Source organism: Schistocerca serialis, chromosome 1 (assembly GCF_023864345.2).
Source record: "Schistocerca serialis cubense isolate TAMUIC-IGC-003099 chromosome 1, iqSchSeri2.2, whole genome shotgun sequence".
NCBI lineage: Eukaryota > Metazoa > Arthropoda > Insecta > Orthoptera > Acrididae > Schistocerca > Schistocerca serialis.
Window position 1 is genome coordinate 223,177,869 of NC_064638.1, and position 21,266 is coordinate 223,199,134.

At 44.3% G+C, this 21,266-nt stretch overlaps 1 protein-coding gene and 1 pseudogene across 2 annotated transcripts in view; one reads left to right on the top strand and one right to left on the bottom strand.

Moving 5' to 3' along the window:
* The window catches only part of LOC126466320 (uncharacterized), a 597,202-nt gene that overhangs the window by 382,354 nt on the left and 193,582 nt on the right, over positions 1-21,266 (top strand). The window lies entirely within an intron of this gene.
* LOC126429814 (5S ribosomal RNA) lies at positions 9,557-9,674 on the bottom strand (annotated as a pseudogene).

The following is a 21,266-nucleotide window of genomic DNA, read 5'->3' on the forward strand; positions in this document are numbered from 1 at the left end:
ACTCGAAAATGTTTAAACGTTCATTATTCCCGTTTTCAGTGTTGAATGGTGGTGATACAGTCTGAAGGTGGTTCGATAGTTCGATTAGAATACTCTGCCAGACATTTAAGTGTGAATTGCGGAGTACTCATGTAAATACAGATTTATTTCGCTATAGTTGCGTTTTCTCTGTCTATGCACTGTCTCCAACTTTCCGACGAGCTCCTGCATTTCTGATTTAGTTTCTTTGTATTTCCTGTTCATTTACACTACTGGCCATTAAAATTGCTACACCAAAAAGAAATGCACATGATAAACGAGTATTCATTGGACAAATATATTATACTACAACTGACATGTGATTATATTTTCACGCAATTTGGGTGCATATCCTGAGAAATCAGTACCCAGAACAACCACCTCTGGCCGTAATAACGGCATTGATACGCCTGGGCATTGAGTCAAACAGAGCTAGGATGGTGTGTACAGGTACAGCTGCCCATGCAGCTTCAACACGATACCACAGTTCATCAAGAGTAGTGACTGGCGTATTGTGACGAGCCAGTTTCTCGGCCGCCATTGAACAGACGTTTTCAATTGGTGAGAGATCTGGAGAATGTGCTGGCCAGGGCAGCAATCGAACATTTTCTGCATCCAGAAAGGCCCGTACAGGACCTGCAACATGTGGTCGTGCATTATCCTGCTCAAATGTAGGTTTCGCAGTGGTCGAATGAAGGGTAGAGCCACAGGTCGTAACACATCTAAAATGTAACGTCCACTGTTCAAAGTGCCGTCAGTGGGAACAAGAGGTGACCGAGACGTGTAACCATTGGCACCCTATACCATCACGCCGGGTGATACGTCAGTATGGCGATGACGAATACACGCTTCCAATGTGCGTTCACCGCGATGTCGTCTAACACGGATGCGACTATCATGATGCTGTAAACAGAACCTGGATTCATCCGAAAAAATGACGTTTTGCCATTCGTACACCCAGGTTCGTCGTTTACACCATCGCAGGCGCTCCTGTCTGTGATGCAGCGTCAAGGGTAATCGCAGCCATGTTCTCCGAGCTGATAGTCCATGCTGCTCCAAACGTCGTCGAACTGTTGGTGCAGGTGGTTGTTGTCTTGCAAACGTCCCCATCTGTTGACTCAGGGATCGAGACGTGGCTGCGTTACAGCTATGCGGATAAGATGCCTGTCATCTCGACTGCTAGTGATATGAGGCCGTTGGGATCCAGCACGACGTTCCGTATTACCCTCCTGAACCCACCGATTCCATAATCTGCTAACAGTCATTCGATTTCGACCAACGCGATCAGCATTGTCGCGAGACGATAAAACGCAATCGCGATAGGCTACAATCCGATTTTTAGCAAGGTGGGAAACGTGATGGTACGCATTTCTCCTTCTTACACTAGGCATCACAACAACGTTTCACCAGGCAACGCCGGTCAACTGGTGTTTGTGTATGTGAAATCGGTAGGAAACTTTCCTCATGTCAGCACGTTGTAGGTATCGCCACCGGCGCCAACCTTGTGAGAATGCTCTGAAAAGGTAATCACTTGCATATCACAGCATCTTCTTCCTGTCGGTTAAATTTCGCGTCTGTAGCACGACATCTTTGTGCTGCAGCAATTTTAATCGCCAGTAGTGTATAATGATCCGATGCACACTCACCCTACACATTCTTATACATGGTGCGGTAGCGAATGCATTACTACAAAAATATATGCAAAATGAATAGGTATATCGAGGTGCGGTTTTCGCTAAGTTGTAGCTGTAAATGTACTGAATTTTCTGATGTTCGCAGGTAATTTTTAACGCTTATAGAGCTGCATTATGACACACTTTTTTGTCAATGGAAGTATATACTTTTTCCTGTGGCATTTAAAATAGCCTTCGAAGAAGACATCAGTGACAGTACCTGTGCCGAATATTATCAAATATGAACATAAGTGCGCAGTAAAGCACCAACCAGCAGCCAGGAGGAAAGGTTCCACAAACGTAAGCCGTATTGTACCAAATATTTGCAAACAAGTAGCTCAGGAACGCCGTTGATGATTGCTGTCATCATGGACTGTATCAGTCGCAAGAAGAATTTCTTTGATACTATGCCCATTCCTCCGCGGTTTCTCTGACATAGCCGTTGGAAGAAAGAGCGTGTCTCTTTATACTGAAAGCGATGCCGTTTATTCAGCTTAGGATCTCTGGATTAAGAAAAGTATACAACGACAAACATGAGAATGTGGCTGTAGTAGTTAGCGAATCATATTATGGTCACTTAACAGGCCTAGACAATCGACGTGCGAACCGAACAAGACTTTCGGGTCTGAGATTATACGTAGGCAGCTGCAAAACACGTTACAATTTCGTTAAAGAAGGTGGCAGAGACGAAACTGCATGATTACATATATGTAGGACGTTTGTCAAGAATAAACGGGATACGGTGACGGGCAGCACGTTACACATGAGACGATTACAGGTCTTTCCATAGAGCTGGCAGTTAAAAATTCTGTTTGCTACGTATTCTTAGTTAAACGGACATCCCTGTTACCATGACGGGCTAAAATGGAAGTTGCTTGTCTTGCTTGTAAGGCATAGACCGCATCGAAGGTCGAACTTCCCTGATGGGTCCCACGAGTTGCTCGAGCGTGTAAAGGGGGAAGACGCAACAAAATTTCATATCGTCGGAGCGTGACTTCTCATTCTTTTTGTTCCGCTGCGTGACTTCATTTCCGTCTTCGGAAAGCTGTGGGCTACCTTCTCTCCCACGAGGCCGCTGATTACAGCTTCCATGGTCAGTAATCGCAGTCTCTGCGTTTCAGTTTCACCGCAGATATGCCGACGCCAGCGAAGGAGTCAATTTTAACTGCTCGAATTTTACCTTTCAGACGGTTTATATTTCTCTTACAACGTCCCTGATTAATTAACTTGCATTTCGTAGGTATTTCGAATACCATCTAACACAGTTATCAGTCTACGACCTAGACTTCGTTTCGCACAAAACAGGCTGCCTGGTAATCGTGATACACTGCAGTAAAACTCTGTCTACAGGAAACCCAGAACATGTCCTCACTCTAACGATGCACCACTCAATGGTCTTAGCGTGGAACGACATCTGTAGTTTGCCTTTCGAAGTTCTCCCGTATATAGATTGTATATTCGGGTCTATCGTTCGCAACATTCATCAGCTCTGCCACGTAAGCTGGTAACTATTTCATACGTAAGTCTCCATGTGGGGTGGTTTTACAAAGACCGATGAGTCTAAAAGTAATCACTAATGACAGGACGGAGGAAAAAAAAAACATCGATAAACTAACCGTTGATTCATTTCTGGAATGCTCTACTGTGTCACTGACTTAAACGCAAGACGTAAACTCCCTACGCGCGACATTTCTAGATGGCCCAGCCGATAAGTCGCGCTGATAAACCGTGCCGTACTTTATGACAAAGTATTTTCCACTTCAGATATGGACTCACAATTTGTTAATGGCCATGGCTTGAACATGTAAGTAAACACGATGGACATAACTTTAGAAAACTAGGATACATAATGCTAATAAATTCTGACACTGAGCTCAACATCGATAATGGCTTCAATTCGGCAGGGAAAAGTCCAAAAGTTTCTTTAGGTATACCATATATAGCCATAGCCATTCACTGACGATTAGATTTGTTACAGCCAGCAAATTGCACGGATGTTGACTTGTACAGTCGTGGACAAAACGAGGGAGACCCTTTGGCCTTTTCGTTATGCCGATCCGCACAGCATTAAAGTCTGCTATACAGTATAACAAGCATGGCGAAAAAATGCTACCAACATACTACGCACAGGCGTGAAATTGAAAAACTATCCGAACTTTGTCAGACTGTTTTCAATCATGTGTAAGACTATATTAATGCCGATTAGTGTGTTAAACACAACCGTAGGTATAAGATATAAATGAAAGAAGAAACGTTAATTAGTATGAACTGTACTAATAAAAATAAATTTCAGCTTATCGAGATAACATAACTGTTTTAGTAAAACAAAGAACCCCAGATTGTTACGAATTAGCAAAATAATATGCGCATTCGGCCGCGAAACGGTCTGTGTAAACGTTCAGACCAGTCATACTGGCAAATTTAGCAATGCGTGAAAATTCATAGCGAAATTCAGTTAAAAATTATTCAGTGCCACTCTTAAGTCAATTCAATTATTGACAGAAACGGAAAAAGTAGGCAATAACAAGTATTAAATTCTACAAAAGTTTCATATTGACATCTACAGGGACCGGCCGGAGTGGCCGAGCGGTTCTAGGCGCTGCAGTCTGGAACCGCGCGACCGCTACGGTCGCAGGTTCGAATCCTGCCTCGGGCATGGATGTATGTGTTGTACTTAGGTTAGTTAGGTTTAAGTAGTTCTAAGTTCTAGGGGACTGATGACCTCAGCAGTTAAGTCCCGTAGTGCTCAGAGCCATTTGAACCATTTTGAACATCCACAGGGCGCCGGTACAGAATAAAGGTAGCAATACCTTACCAGATAAAACTGACGGAGGACGTCGAAAGTTAAAGGAAAGGTTGCACGTTTTGAATATACGTTGCAGCGAAATCTTTCCACGAAATTCCAGTCACCAGCCTCCTCCTCTGAACGTGAAAATACTGCCTTTTGTTGGCGGCAGCCTACATAGGGAGACATGTTCATCGTAATAGAATAACACACATTTAGAGGTCGCACTGAAAGACTTAAGTGTTTCATCTACCTGCGCGCTATTCGAGAATGGAACGGTTGAGAAATATTCCGAAAATGGTTCGATGAACCCGCTGCCAGACACTTAATTGTGAATTTCCGGGTTGTAATGTAAGTGTAGGAGTAGACCTCGTCAGATTGCCACCATACTCGCCGATGATGGTCATCCGTGTTAAACCAGAACCGTGACTTGTCGCTCAGCGCGACGCCATTCATCAGCGTTCCGTGCTTCCCGGTTACAACACCCCAAATGTAGCCGTTTGTGCTGAGTGTTAATGGCAGCCTCGCATGAGGCGGTAATTCTCTAGTTCGGCTGATGCTAGGCTCCGACGAATGATGCGGCATTGCACAGAATCTTGCAGGGAGTCCGTTACTATTTCTTGTATGGCATGGTCTGGTGAGAATGGGTTACGAATGTGCTTGGTGTAAAATACGGGGAGGCTCTCTCATTGTTGTCAGGCGTGATCGACTGGAATCTTGATGACACCTATCCTTCACATCACGTTCCCGTGTAGTCCAACATCGGGCCACAGTAACATCTGAATGCGCCAAGTATGTGGATACTGAAGGAGTCTACCAGCCGGGCAAATGGAGATCCACAATGACGCTCCTTTCAAGCCCTTTAAGCGGCTGATAACGGTGTGTCACACTAGTACGGTGGAACTCCGTGTCACTGACAGTGATCACTCAACATATGACGCGGTTCAACCTAAATACGTGTCTTACCAGCCGTGGTAGCAGCCCTAACCACGAACAACACTTATGCACTCTGATGGCCGTTCTACTTGTCACAGAGAAATGCAGGCCGCGCGGTTTGAGGTGCTATGTCACGGACTGCGCGGCCTCTCCCGCCGGAGGTTAGAGTCCTCCCTCGGGCATGGGTGTGTGTGTTGTTCTTAGCATAAGGTAGTTTCAGTAGTGTGTAAATCTATGGATCGATGATCTCAGCAGTTTGGTCCCTTAGGAAATTACACACACATATTTACAGAATTGCAGTTCTAGTCACTTACAGACTTACTGGAGGTGTGTCGTGTACGAATGGGTGCTTCATCCTTTTTTTGTCAGGCAGTGTAGAAAGAAAAGCAGCATGTTTCCTTACGGGTTCGCTTGGTAAGAGCGAAAATGTTACTGAGATGTTTCGCGAACTCCAATGGAAAACGCTGCGAGATGGGTGTTGCGCATCACTGAGAGGTTTGCTATTAAAATTCTGCGAACTTAGGTTTCAAGTAGAATCTAATCAAATAATTAGTTCCCCCTACCGACACCTCGTGAAACTACTATGTCGGAAAAGGCGCAGAAATTCGAGAACATACGGAGTCTTGTCTGTAGTACAGGGCAGTTACAATTAAATTTTCGCTAATTGACAAGAGTAAAGGGAAAACTGTTTACTGTATGTGTACCCAACTGTACAGGAATGATGTTCAGACTGTGCGCTGCACAATTTGCGATGTTGATGACTTGCCGTTAGGCGCCGGTACTGGTAATGGAACACGGACCCCAACGAGTAAGGACATACAACGCGATCTGCTTCGCCAACATGTGCTCCCTGCTCTACGGGAAAGAGACGCTTTGAATTCAGCTGCTTTTGATGCAGCTCCACCTCACATTGTCCGTGATGTGTCTTTGTTACTCCGTAATACGTTTGGAGAAAACGGAATCATTGGCCGGTCGTTCGAAATTACGTGGCCACCAAGATCACCAGATTTGAACTCGTGTGATTTCTGAATGTGGGGTCACCTGGAGGGCACGGTTTATTAAACGGACGCTAACACACGTTGCAGGTTGACGATGAGCATAGCGAGGGAGGTAACCAACATCTCACCTGAGATGTTTCGGGCAGCAGTAGAGCAGTGACTACTGCGGTTCCAGGCTATCTTGGATGCATATGGTGCCGGCCGAAGTGGCCGTGCGGTTAAAGGCGCTGCAGTCTGGAACCGCAAGACCGCTACGGTCGCAGGTTCGAATCCTGCCTCGGGCATGGATGTGTGTGATGTCCTTAGGTTAGTTAGGTTTAACTAGTTCTAAGTTCTAGGGGACTAATGACCTCAGCAGTTGAGTCCCATAGTGCTCAGAGCCATTTGAACCATTTTTTTTTTTTTATGCATATGGTCGTCACACTGAGCAATGTTTCTAACCTAGAACGTAAATATGGTAAGCAATTAACAAACGTTATCCATTGATGTGGAAATTAAAATGTTTCTTTCAGTAGTTTTTTCTCTCCCGCAAGTTTCCGCGAAGATACATTGGTCTACGATCACTCGTTTCTAATGGTGGCCCTCTCAGTTAGCGAAAGTTGAATTGTAACTGCCCTGTGGTTCTTCCCACTTACCACTCGCAAAGGGAACGGGAATAAGAAACTGTTTGCCGGACCGAGACTAGAACGTTTCAGTCTGCCAGGAAGTTTCGTATCAGCGCACACTCCACAGCAGAGTAAAATTTCCATTCTGAATAGTCGGGTGTAGCTTCCACAGTGATTGAAGAGATGGAGCTGTCAATTACTATTATTTTGACGGCGAAGAATTAATAAAGTTTGTTTTTTACTTCCATATTCAAACACATGTCTTTATTTGTAGAATGAATATTTCTCCCTGCAGCAATGTGTTCGATGACACATGACCATGACCACGTTGTACCTGACCTAGTCTCGAACCTAGAGCCTTGTCTTTCACCGCAAGTACTTTTGATGACTTGCGCTATCCAGACACAACTGACGAATCTACCTCACAACTTTACTTCCGCGAATACCTCTTCTTTCAGAAAGTCGCAGAAGCTCTCCTGCACACCTTGCGGGACCAGCACTGGTGGAAGCAAACAGACTACAGAAAAGTAGCTCAGCCATACCAGCACAGTTTCGAAACAGCATCCACTCTGCTGCAGGGTGAAATATTTATCCTGGGCGTGAAAGCGGGCGACGGACCTGAAGCTGTGTGGATGAGTCGAGATTCGTGCTGGAATAGCATTGCTCCCGAAAGGCAATTTTCCGTGCTCGAGAACCGGTCAGAGGCACAGTTTTAATCTGTCAGGAAGATTCAAGAAAACTGTATATATTGCTTCCCATTTAAATTGCTATCAATTTCGAAGACTCAGGGTTGCAAACTCTGGCGTATGGATATGATACCGAGTATTTGGCTACTTACATGTGGGATGTAAGATACATTGATAAAATGTATCCGGAACCCTCTATGTAATGAGGAATTGAGCACTGGTTGGGTGCCAAGGGAGGCAGGTCATCTGTATGAAAGGAGGCAGGGTGTATTGAGTTGTCTCTAGAGCAGAGCAACTAGTCATTGGGTGTCATCTGACTAACAGATCCATCAGGTACATTTCAGCCCTTCTAAACCTGTCCGACTGTTACCAAAATGATGGAGACCTTATGCACTGACGAAAAGGGGCAGTCGAGCATTGCGGAGGGTGGGCGTAATAAAATAGCGTGAAATCAACTGAAGGAATTACTCGTGAGATCCAGCAGTCCAGCTAGCGCTATGGCTGTGTGTAGGGATTTAAAATGAACGAGGTACAGAGGTTGTGCAGCCAGTCATAACCCACATATTTCTGTATCACTGATAAGCGACGCCGGCGGTGGTGTAAAGAGGAGCGCCGCTGGACAGTGGATGGCAACAAACGAGTGTTTTGGAGTGATGAATCACGTTGTACCCTGTGGCAGTACGATGGAAATGTCCGGATTTGGCGAGTGCCTAGAGAACATTATCTACAATCTAGTGCAGTTCCAGCAGTTCAAAATGGTTCGAATGGCTCTAAGCACTATGCGACTTAACATCTGAGGTCATCAGTTCCCTAGACTTAGAACTACTTAAACCTAACCAACCTAAGGACATCACATACATCCATGCCCGAGGCAGGATTCGAACCTGCGACCGTAGCAGCCGCGTGGTTCCGGACTGAAGGGCGTAGAACCGCTCGGCCACTGCGTTCCAGCAGTGAAGGAGATGTTGAGTATGGGAGTCCTTTCGTGGTTGGTTGTAGTCCGGCGGGCCAAAGTGGCCGTGCGGTTAAAGGCGCTGCAGTCTGGAACCGCAAGACCGCTACGGTCGCAGGTTCGAATCCTGCCTCGGGCATGGATGTTTGTGATGTCCTTAGGTTAGTTAGGTTTAACTAGTTCTAAGTTCTAGGGGACTAATGACCTCAGCAGTTGAGTCCCATAGTGCTCAGAGCCATTTGAACCATTTGGTTGTGGTCTCCTTATTGTGCTTAATTAAATGCTGGATGAGGTAGGATGTGACCACATTTTATAGCATTGTCTACCACATGCATTAGAACAACACCTTGGAGACGGTGATTTTGTATGATCATGAGGGTGCGCCCAGTCTTAAAGCAGAATCTGTGGGAGAAATGGACTGGCTTGCCCTAAGTCCTGACCTGAACCCATTGGAGCCTCTTTGGGATGAGTTGGAACGTCGACTTCGTTCAATACCCCAGGTCCCAAAGTCACAACCGTTTGTGGTTTCGGCTCCTGAGGAAGAAGGGACTGCCTTTCCTCCACAGACATTCAGACAACTCGTAGAAAGAGTCCCCAGCAGTGTTCAAGCCGTCATAAGAACTGTCACAGCCCGTGTTAATGTCCACTAATACGTGCCGGGATACTTTTGATCAAAGCAAGCACTCCGTCTTCAGGCCACAAGTGGCCCATCGGGACCATCCGACCGCCGTATCATCCTCAGATGAGGATGATCCGACCGCCGTATCATCCTCAGATGAGGTTGCGGATAGTACGGGCGTGTGGTCAGCACACCGCTCTCCCGGTCGTTATGATGGTTTTCATTGACCGGAGCTGCTACTATTCGGTCGAGTAGCATCACAAGGCTGAGTGCACCCCGAAAAATGGCAACAGCTCATGGCGGCCCGGATGTTCACCCATCCAAGTGCCGGCCACGCCCGACAGCGCTTAACTTCGGTGATCTGACGGGAACCGGTGTACCCACTGCGGCAAGGCCGTTGCCATGTACTTTTGATCAGATAGTGTATTAATAAGCTTTTTGTGTATATTCGTTTGGCAAACAATCATCCCTTCCGCCTAGAACTAGATATTTAGCCAAATCACATCATAAAAGTGTAAGATTCAAATTCGTCACGTCGTGAGCTACAGAATTAGTGAAGAGACCTTTTATGGTTAACAGAAGTTCATTAAAGTTCAAACACAAACTGGAAGTGGGATATATAATAGATATTTTTGGAAAGATTTACGCAAGGAGATGAAATGGGAGGAGAGGCGGAGGAAAGGTGTGACACCACAGTGCAAAGTCTCTCCATCAGTCAGCTGTTACTGAGAGGATAATCTGAACGCGTGCAACGCCTACCACATAAACGAGATATACGAAGGGATAAGTGCAATGCTGTATTAATATGTGTACCTAATCGTTATGAGGATCAAAGTTGTGAAACATTCTAGACATAAAATACCAGGAAGTCGAAGTGTTGTATTGTATTGTATTGTGTTGTATGGACCTGGGGACCTAGAAACGACGGAGAGGCTTCGTCCCCACCGTAGCCCGCAGTGATACAGAACCCAACAGCAGGCTACAGCAGTCCACCCACCCCACCGTCGCCCCACACCGAACCCAGGGTTATTAGTCGAAGTGTTACTATAGCGTTAAGTATTGCAGATGTCCATACATGTGGCATTCTTGGAAGATAATGTATTGGCATTAATTCAACATTGTTCTTAAGGCAATCAGAGTTCAATGCGTGTAATTTCTGAGAACAGAACACAAGTAATAAAGTGAAAATTGTCCTATAAAACTTTTTACATCTCCACAACCAAAATCGCTCGCTGCCCCGGTTGCAGCTGACCACGAACATGCGTCGGACAAGAGCGCGCTGAACAACACCACAAAATCATGCAACACAAGGGCACCATTTCTACCATTCAAAAGGAATATGATGGTGTTACACAAAGTACTACCCGAAACATATGGCTTGCGCAAGACAGATGTGGACACGAATATGTATGATGAATTGACGTTTATTTGATAACCCGCGACAAAGCTATGTTTGCCAAGGTATTACGGTTAATCCGCTGGGCAACGCCCTTATTATATCAAGATACGATAGGCGGATTCTGCCGAAATTTCGGCAGGAGATGAATGTACCAGCTTCGCCCGGAATTAACACTTTGTGACGACATTTATCTGTGGATGACGCACTTTATCGTGGCGCGGAGCTTGTAAAACGCGAAATAAAACGCGAGCGCGGAGCTGTGGACACGCAGTGATAAGAAAGGAGCTCTAGCCTCTGAAGTGTTAACAGCGCCGACATAGCTGCAGTACATTAAGGTAAGGCACGTTGTTCTACCAGCGGACAAAGAGTGATACTCCTTTAATGTGATGCTGTGGTACCCACGCGATCTTCCTCCCGTAAAACACAAAATGTCTGTTCCCTGCGAACCACATGGAGAACAACGCAAGATTTGCCAAAATAATTTTCCTCTATTCTTACTCCGTTCAAAAATGAGATGTGATAATTATTACTGTCTGCATAATTATGTAAACGCCCATATTTCTCTAATTTATCCCTCTTGCTCAACACGCGAGATGAGTCGGAGTAAAAAAAAAGTACAATTCCTGACTCTTATTGGAATGCCTCTGGTCCCGGCGGAGGTTCGAGTCCTCCCTCGGGCATGGGTGTGTGTATGTTCGTCCTTAGGATAATTTAGGTTAAGTAGTGTGTAAGCTTAGGGACTGATGACCTTAGCAGAAAGTTCCATATGATTTCACACACATTTGAACATTTTTGGAATACCTCTATAGTCTGAAAAACTTTACATAAACTCTCCTGCGAACCTTGCAGAAGGCAAAGGTCCCGAGTTCGCGTCTCGGTCCGGCACACCGTTTTAATCTGCCAGGAAGTTTCATATCAGCGCACACTCCGCTGCAGAGTGAAAATCTCATTCTGGGGACTAAAGAATTGGTTGAAAGAGTGATCTAAGTGACCTCATTCTTAGACGAATTGGAGTTGCTCAGGATTCATTCTTGCGGTTCGATGACCTCCCTCGGGCATGGGTGTGTGTATGTTCGTCCTTAGGATAATTTAGGTTAAGTAGTGTGTAAGCTTAGGGACTGATGACCTTAGCAGAAAGTTCCATATGATTTCACACACATTTGAACATTTTTGGAATACCTCTATAGTCTGAAAATAAGGCTCTCTGAGATGCACAACGCCTTCCTAGCACTGTATCCCAGTGGTCCAATGGACTTCGTTGAGCATTTCCATGCCTCTATCATGCAGTCAGAACAAATGTGCGACGCAGCGTGTAGCTATTCTCTGAATCTCTTTTTCTCTTCTCTGTTAATTGAGGATACCAGACCGCCTGACAGTACTAAAGAATTGAAACTTCCTGGCAGATTAAAACTGTGTGCCGGACCGAGACGCGAACTCGGGACTTTTGCCTTTCGCGGGCAAGTGCTCTACCAACTGAGCTACCCAAACACGATTCATGCCCCGTCCTCACAGCTTTACTTCTGCCAGTACCTCGTCTCCTACCTTCCAAACTTTACATAAACTCTCCTGCGAACCTTGCAGAAGGCAAAGGTCCCGAGTTCGCGTCTCGGTCCGGCACACCGTTTTAATCTGCCAGGAAGTTTCATATCAGCGCACACTACGCTGCAGAGTGAAAATCTCATTCTGGGGACTAAAGAATTGGTTGAAAGAGTGATCTAAGTGACCTCATTCTTAGACGAATTGGAGTTGCTCAGGATTCATTCTTGCGGTTCGATGACCGAGTGGATGTGGCGAGTCTAAGGCTGCGTTCATAGTGGCACCGACAACGGTCATCGGACGTCTTCGCCAGAGGTCGCCCACAACAACGGTCGACAGCGTGGTCACAGTGCGTCTGATCTCCTTTGCCAGGCTTTTTCGGAGTCAAAGACATTGAGTTAGGTTAGAATCTACGCTATGTATGAAGTAGGATAGATATTAACCTCCTCGGGTCGCGTAGATCCTAAGACGCCTCTGTGCTAGGAGACGGGTGAGCACCTACAGCAGTTGACCGGCGTTGCCTGGTGAAACGTGGTTGTGATGCCTTGTGTAAGGAGGAGAAATGCGTACCATCACGTTTCCGACTTTGACAAATGTTGGATTGTAGCCTATCGCGATTGCGGTTTGTTGTATCGCGACATTGCTGCTCGCCTTGGTCGAGATCCAATGACTGTTAGCAGAATATGGAATCGGTGGGTTCAAGAGGGTAATACGGAACGCCGTGCTGGATCCCAACGGCCTCGTATCACTACCAGTCCTGTGTTCAAATGTGTGTGAAATCTTAAGGGACTTAACTGCTAAGGTCATCAGTCCCTAAGCTTACACACTACTTACCCTAAATTATCCTAAGGACAAACACACACACCCAGGCCCGAAGGAGGATTCGAACCTCCGCCGGGACCAGCCACACAGTCCATGACTGCAGCGCCTTAGACCGTGCAGGTCCTGTACGGGCCTTTCTGGATACAGAAAATGTTCGACTGCTGCCCTGGCCAGCACATTCTCCAGATCTCTCACCAATTTCAACTGGCTCGTCACAATACGCCAGTCACTACTCTTGATGAACTGCGGTATCGTGTTGAAGCTGCATGGGCACGCCATCCAAGCTCTGTTTGACTCAATGCCCAGGCGTATCAAGGCCGTTATTACGGCCAGAGATGGTTGTTCTGGGTACTGATTTCTCAGGATCTATGCAGCCAAATTGAGTGAAAATGTAATCACATGTCAGTTCTAGTATAATATATCTGTCCAATGAATACCCGTTTATCATCTGCATTTCTTCTTGGTGTAGCAATTTTAATAGCCAGTAGTATATATATATATATATATATATATATATATATATGTTGTGATGGATAGATTGAAAAGCAATCTAGGCTGTTGGCTGATAACCCTTAGTGTTAGAGGATGTATGGTCTTTGAGTGTCTAAGAGGGTTACAGGATGTTATAGACAGAGATATGAATGCCATCTTGTTCTAAATATGGAAAAATGTTTCATGGAGATGAGTAAGAAAAAAATCGTATTTTGTAATTCAATGGCAGGGGTGTACTGCTTGACAGTCATATCGATTAAGTATCTAAGCGTAACGTTGCAAAGCAATATGAAATGGAAAGAGCCACTAAGATTTGTGGTAGGGAAGATGGGAGGTCGACATCGGCTTATTGGGAGATTTCTAGGACAGTATCCAGTATCATACCGCGTACAGAACACTTGTGCGACCCATCCTTGAGTGCTGATTTGCTGTTTGGGATCTCCACTAGGTCGGAGTAAAGGAATATACTGAAGCAACTCAGAGGTTACTGCTAGGTTTGTTACCGGCAATATTACGGAAATGGCCCTTGACCTCAAATAGAAATCTCTGGTAGAAAGACGACGTTCTTTTCGCGAAACGTAATAGAGAATTTCGCATACAAGCCGTGAATGAGCTCTTACATATAGACAGACGTTTTCCACTTGCATCATTTGCTATTGGAGCAGAAAAGATAATTAGTAATGCGAAAAGATACCCTTCTTTATGCACCGTATAGTGACTTGCAGAGTATGTATGTAGATCTAGATTTATTACTAAAAAGAAAAGGTAATTTACTAAGTTTGTCGGACACTTTTACCGAGAGAGGAGACAGGTTAGTGGTGAATGATGTTACGGCATCAAATCATAGCCAACAGGGCAGTACAATGAGCATTTGAAAGATTGTAGGGACAAAGATTGGAATATTTGAAACAGGTTATCGGGCACATTGGTTGTATTAAGTACGTAGAGGGAAAAATATTATCAAAGATACCAGAAAATGAAAGACACTAGACCAGATACAAGCCTGAAATGTAAATTTAAAGCTTCCTGCCGTTTCATTCATGGATACAGAGGGCGAAGGCTGACTGCTTGTGACCCGAGCAGCTGTTATTAATCTAATTTTATCCTGACGCTCCCTACTGGAAGAATATGGAGGGAACTGACGACTATTCAGGGACACTGCTCCTTCCTTCGCCCTACGCCACCTTCCCAAAATGGGTGTTACAAGCGGTGCCGTTCTGATTGGAGTGGGTTGTATTTTGTGTACGTATTATCGGGTTTGTGTTTCCTCGGAACTGCGGTTGTACACTGGCTGACTTGAAAGAGTAGCGTGTCTGCATAAACTTTATCATCAGCTGGAGAAAGCTGGTGCAAAGACCTACAAAATGTTAAACCAAGGAGTTACGTGAAAGATCTTTTCACGAGACACAAAATTAGTTCTCAGAAATGATACGTACGCAAAGGTACAGGTATCACATTGGAACAACCGAAATAAAATGTTCAAACGTACCTACGTTCTGTATTTTAATTTAAAAAACCTACCTGTTACCAACTGTTGGTCTTAAATTGTGAGCCATATGTTTGTGACTATTACAGCGCCATCTATCACAAAACGGAAAAAGTGGTTCAACTAAAATATTCATATTTCTTTACTTACTACACGAATATGTTATAAAAATGGGGGTTCCTATATCCGTTTGACCTATGGCAGCGCCATCTAGCGCGCCAACCATAGCGCCATCTGGTTTCCCCCTTCATGCTAGACAAGCTTCGTTCTTTGTAGTTTTTTCGTTTGATGCTTATTTCGTGAGAGATTTGATCACCCTGTATAAAAGTACAAAGTTCAATGAACAGTTCTCCATTCCTATTTGTAAGTTTATGCGCTGTCCATCGCCCCACCAGACTTCGAAATTTTTTTTCTCTCGTCCTATCTTTGCATTAAAGTTTCCAACTAGAAGTTTAATATTAGTATTCGGTGTGGTCGTTAACAATTGCTCAAGTTCACCCCAAAATTTTTCTGTTAGTTGGAACAGGAACATTTAACAGTTTGTAGATTTTTTTTTTCAAACTTAATCGTTAACAATGCTATTCGTGCGGAATTAGATGAAAAATCCTCAATGGAATCCAATATTCTATTGTGTGTCAAGAAACACATCCCGAAATGGGAAACATTTTCTTTTGACATTTCTCCTGGAGGTCCTTTATATCCTCCTGATTCGATCGGATCCTGATCAGTATTACTGTTGAAGGGATATGATAACTGTTAGATGTTTCAACATATCGACTTTTCATAAAGATTGTTATTTACTGTTGCAAAATATGAAAAAATTACTGGTTTGTTAAATTTTATCCTATTCTTGTGTGAAATTTGTTACATGTTTGTTTATTCAGTGCATCATTAGGCGCTCCGACTTGCCTTATTCCACTATGTGACACATTAATTTAAATTAATGTTAATAATACAAGATTGTATAAGATTTCTGTTGATAAAATCCACTTTTAAATAGATTTGAAATGCTTATTTATTTTATCAATAATTCAATTCTATCTCACCATGTCAAAGAATAATGACGTTACATGCTTCTACAGTAACAAAAAATAAAAGAAATAAACAACATAACACTGGATTTGAACATGGTATCTCCACGCTGCCGATTCATTTTTTCACTGTGCCAGGGATTCATAAAACGGAGTCGAAACTTCAAGTGTCATTTTCTCGGATACTATTGAGTGTGTGAACCTAAGCCAAAATGGTGTCCTTTTTTTTTGTTTTCATCCCTTTTTCACTCTGCGAAGTTTCGTCTGTGTCGCTCCTTGACACCTATGGAAGGTTCCCCGTCTTAGAATTCAGGGATGAATTTCCGTCTCTCGAAAGTATACTGCGGCGTGAGCACAGTTTCGTGACTCCTGTCGGTAGAGGAATTCCCAGTTTGACGATTCCCATGTAAAGTATGGCCTCCCGACTCGCGTAGCTCGAAGATGGTTTAGATTTGCTACTTCTGAGGAGAGATCCTCACAATATGAGCACATTAGTACTTTGATTCTGTAGAGATGTGCATGATAACACAGCTGTTGATACCGAATTCGTGTAATTGATGTCGTATGTCGCCGTGAAAGTATTAGTTTTGAACACCGCGTTCTTTTGGATATGCTTTGTTGAATCCATGCAAAAATCTGTCCTTCAGTCGACTGACAGGCTTCTCAGAATCGGTGCAATCATCAAATGCCCCTTTACCCTCAGAGGATACGAGATCTGTCTGCCCACAACACAGCGTGGGCAGGCGTGTTCAACACAGAAAGCTACGACTAGTCCTAAGTAACGCTCACGCTATCGCAACAGACGCTGTTACATAAGACGTCATAACGACTGTAAAGTCGTTAAGGAAGACAGTGACACAATACGATCATTATCCCCGCTCGAGAGATCTGACACTGCTGTGAAGGCACGCTGTTAGTGCTTCTTGACGAGGACAGTTTTCTAGTTTCGGAGTCTTAATGTTACTATTGCCGAGTGATATGAGCAGCAATTTTTTTAGCTGCTTAACGGACGCTTAATAATAAAACGCATCTACTGTCATCTACAGAGTTTCTGCCTTGCCAAGGTGAAGAGGTTGGCACGGAGAGGAATTCGTGGCGAGCCGCATCAAACCAGTCAAAAGACTAATCCCCCCCCCCCCCCAAAAAAAAAAATAAATTTAAAAGACCTTACCAATAGACGTTTCAAAGTCATCTCTTCATCATCAAGACTATAAAGACCTTCACTGCAATGACGACATGCCAGACACGGGTTGACATCACAGTGAAGGACAACTGCAGTCCAAATGATAAAAAGCTGACTTCGGAATGTAAACTAGTGTGGCAGAAATACTTTTGGAAAGATAGTTTATGGATTAAGTTTCCATGCATTTCACTGTCTTGCCAAGAATAGCCACTAAGGCAACCATGACATCTGCTTAAACTTTCTGCACATGAAGTTATGAGAACTACACGATTTCGGGAAGAATTCCGAACGTCGCCGTAGTTTGGGATTACAATATTGGAATAAAGGAAAGAGGCACCTTACTCTTTCTCTTGCTCTTGTACAATTAGATGTGTCAGTACTGTTTTGTTAGACTATTCTACCATGTTGCCTGGAGCCGAACACCGAGCATTGTGAAATGTAATATGTTTCGCGCAGTCATATGTTTGTTGAACAAGAGCACGTTATAATGTTATATGTCCCTCACCTTCCAGTGGTACATAGGTTATGATCACTCACTGTCCACGCTGCCACAGGTCGTATCTGAAAGTGGTAGTTATGTTGGTAGTAATGCGATTTTTGAACATCACCCCCACAAGCTTAAAAATACACTCCTGTATATCCTGAAGGACCTTTAATGAAACAACCATTAGTACTGCACGTTTGGAAACGGTTTATCACAGGTATGGGTTCAGAACTTATTATTAATTAGTCACTATTGCATGAGTCAACGGGCATGGCACGGTGGATACACAGGTTCCGGTCAGAATACCAAAGTTAAGCGCCATTGGGTGGCCAATGCTTGGATCGGTTACCGTCTGGGTATCTTGCGTGGTGCTGGCAGCTGTTCCCTTTGCCGGTACGGGTGAAAGGAGGGACGCCAACGTCCTGGATTAAATACCAAAACCCTCGGCAGTATGTCATGAACTGAGGGTTTACGATATTGCTGATGGTAATCTGTCCGTCGGAGGGCCCCTTGATGCTATTCGAGAAAAGTGTGCTATGTGCCAGCACTGAGTTTGTCCCTTCTCTCATAACCATCCAACAAACACACACACACACACACACACACACACACACACACACACACACACACACACACACACACACACACACATCCACCCTTCCCCACGCAAGTGGCACAGTTCGGTCTGGTAGTATTACTGAAGTGATACTGTCACAAATGTCTGGATAATAAATCATAATAGCATGTGCTGGTTCAAATGGCTCTGAGCACAATGGGACTTAATATCTGAGGTCATCAGTACCCTAGGCTTAGAACTACTTAAACCTAACTAACCCAAGGACATCACACACATCCATGCCCGAGGCAGTATTCGAACCTGCGACCGCAGCAGCAAAAGCGCGGTTCCAGACTGAAGCACCTAGAACCGCTTGGCCACAGAGGCCGGCCTAATCGCATGTGCATAAACACTACAGGCGACTGCAATTTTGCTTATTATTGGATACAGCACTCTTCTATAGGTACAATACTTCGTCGGATTCTTCACAACATTCAGGCCGTATTTGCAAGAGAGCTTACATTAGAGGAAGCATTACGACGTTCTATTTAACTCCATTTTCATTCCGATACTGCGCTGTCTGGTAAGGGTGCGGGAGGCACCAGTCACTGCCTGACTCCAGTCTGTGCTGACGACAAAGCCCACCTTCAGGGGCGATGTGTCGATTCGAGTTCTTCGCTCCGGCGAACTACTTACACGTTCATATAATGAGTAAGATTCGATGACAGTACGCTCAAAAACGTTTCGCGACAAACAGGTCAGTTTATCCTCAGATCAAAATACGTAATTTTTGCTTAAATACATTGCGCCTGCTTTAATCTCTTACTAAATAATAGGTTAGAAGTGCTGTTTTGGAAGTCTCTTATATAATCCGTTTCTTTTTATAGTCGGTTGGTAACTGGATATAACCTTACGATTCTACCTAAATGTGATCCCGTGCGCAGACTGTTGTTAACATGGCGGCCTGCGAAAGGTTGGCCACTCTTTGTCTGCGTAGAGTCTCTCCTTTAATCCCGTACACATACTGTAATCGATTAAGACGATGTGGCGTGGGGTGGAAGTGAGGGACGTATTTTGAGGAGAACGATACCCCCTCTCCGTCTCAAACCGCACGGTTGCTTGCGAAGTACAAAAATGCAGAAACGCCTTGCACTGGTCATCGTTTATCAGGAAATGTTTTTCTGATAGCTGCTGCCAGTTAAATTTTAGGCTCCCCAAAATGATGAAGTTTTTGAACTGGCTGTGGAACTGCAGTGCTTACAACAGACGACCACGAGCAGAGAGCCGACTAGCGTAAATGGGAACAAAGTGATATATTGCGGTAAGTGTAATTGCAGTGAACACACTGCACGCTCACTGCAGGGGAACAGACGGGCTAGTCAATGCCGATTTCCAGATGACATCAAGCCCCCTCCCCACTCTCTCTCTCTCTCTCTCTCTCTCTCTCTCTCTCTCTCTCTCTCTCTCTCTCTGGCTCTCGGTCCTTCCCCTTCCCTCTCTCTCGCTCTATGTTCCTCCCCTCCCCTCCCACCCTCTTTCCCTCCCCCACCACTCTGGCTCATGAATTCATGCAACACTCTAACCGTTAAAAAAGTTAACTTCCTATGTGTTTTCAGAAATAAAAAAGTTGATAAATTATCATTAGCACACCTCAATACGAATCATATACGGTATGATTTTTCTAATCTGCATGAAACTATTCCTGAGGGGATAAGGTGCAAAAATGGTTAGATGACGTATGAACTGGAATACGTTCCAAGGGAGAATAGATGCACTTGAATATGGAGATAAAAGATCTTCGACATTGCAGGTTTCGGTGACGATCATTTGCTCCTACGTAGGTGGGTGCCAACAGAATGTCACTCGGAGGACAAAACTGGTGATTGTAATTTCATGAGAAGATACCGTTGCAACGAAAAACGCCTTTGTTTTGATGATTGTCACTCCAATTCACGCATCATGTCTGTGGCACTGTCTCCCCCATTTCGCGATGATACAAAACGAGCTGCCCTTCTTTGTACTTTTTCGATGTCATCCATCAGTCCCACCTGATGCGGATCCCACACCCCACACCCCACAGCAATCTCTTCAGTAGACCTGTTGCACCTTCTAAGTGTTCTGCCAATGAATCGCAGTGTTTAGTTGGCTCTACCCAGAGCATTATCTACGTGATCGTTCCAATTTGGCTTACTTGTAATTGCGATCCCTAAATATTTAGTTGAATTTACAGCCTTTAGATTTGCCTGACTTATCGCGTAATCGAAATTTAGCTGATTTTTTTTTAGTACTCGTGTGAATAACTTCACACTTTTCTTTGTGCAGGGTTAATTGCCACGTTTCGCACCATACAGATATCGTATCTAAATCGTTTTGCAATTCATTTTAGTCACCTGATGACTTTACAAGACTGTAAATGACAGTATCATCTGCAAACAATCTAAGAGGACTACTCAGATTGTCTCCTATGTTGTTAATACAGAACAGGAGCAATAGAGGGCTTATAACACTTCCTTGGGGAATGCCGGATATTAGTTCTGTTTTACTCGATGACTTTCCGTCTGTTACTACGAACTGTGACATTTCTGACAGAAAATCACGAATCCAGTCGCACAACTGAGGCGATATTCCATAGGCAGTTCGGTTAGAAGACGCTTGTGAGGGACGGTGTTGAAAGCTTTCCGGACATCTAAAAATATGGAATCAATTTGACATCCCCTGTTGGTAGCACTCATTACTTCATGAGCATCAAGAACTAGTTGTGTTTCACAAGAACGATATTTTCTGAATCCGTTCCTCGAGGTGCTTCACAATGTTCGAACACAGTATATGTTCCAAAACCCTACTGCAAATCGACCTTAGTGATATGGACCTCTAATTCAGCGGATTACTCCTACTTCCCTTTTTTGGTATTGGTGTCACTTGAGCAATTTTCCGGTCTTTAGTTAAGGATCTTTCTAAGAGCGAGCGGTTGTATATAATTGCTATTGTGTCAGCATACTCTGAAA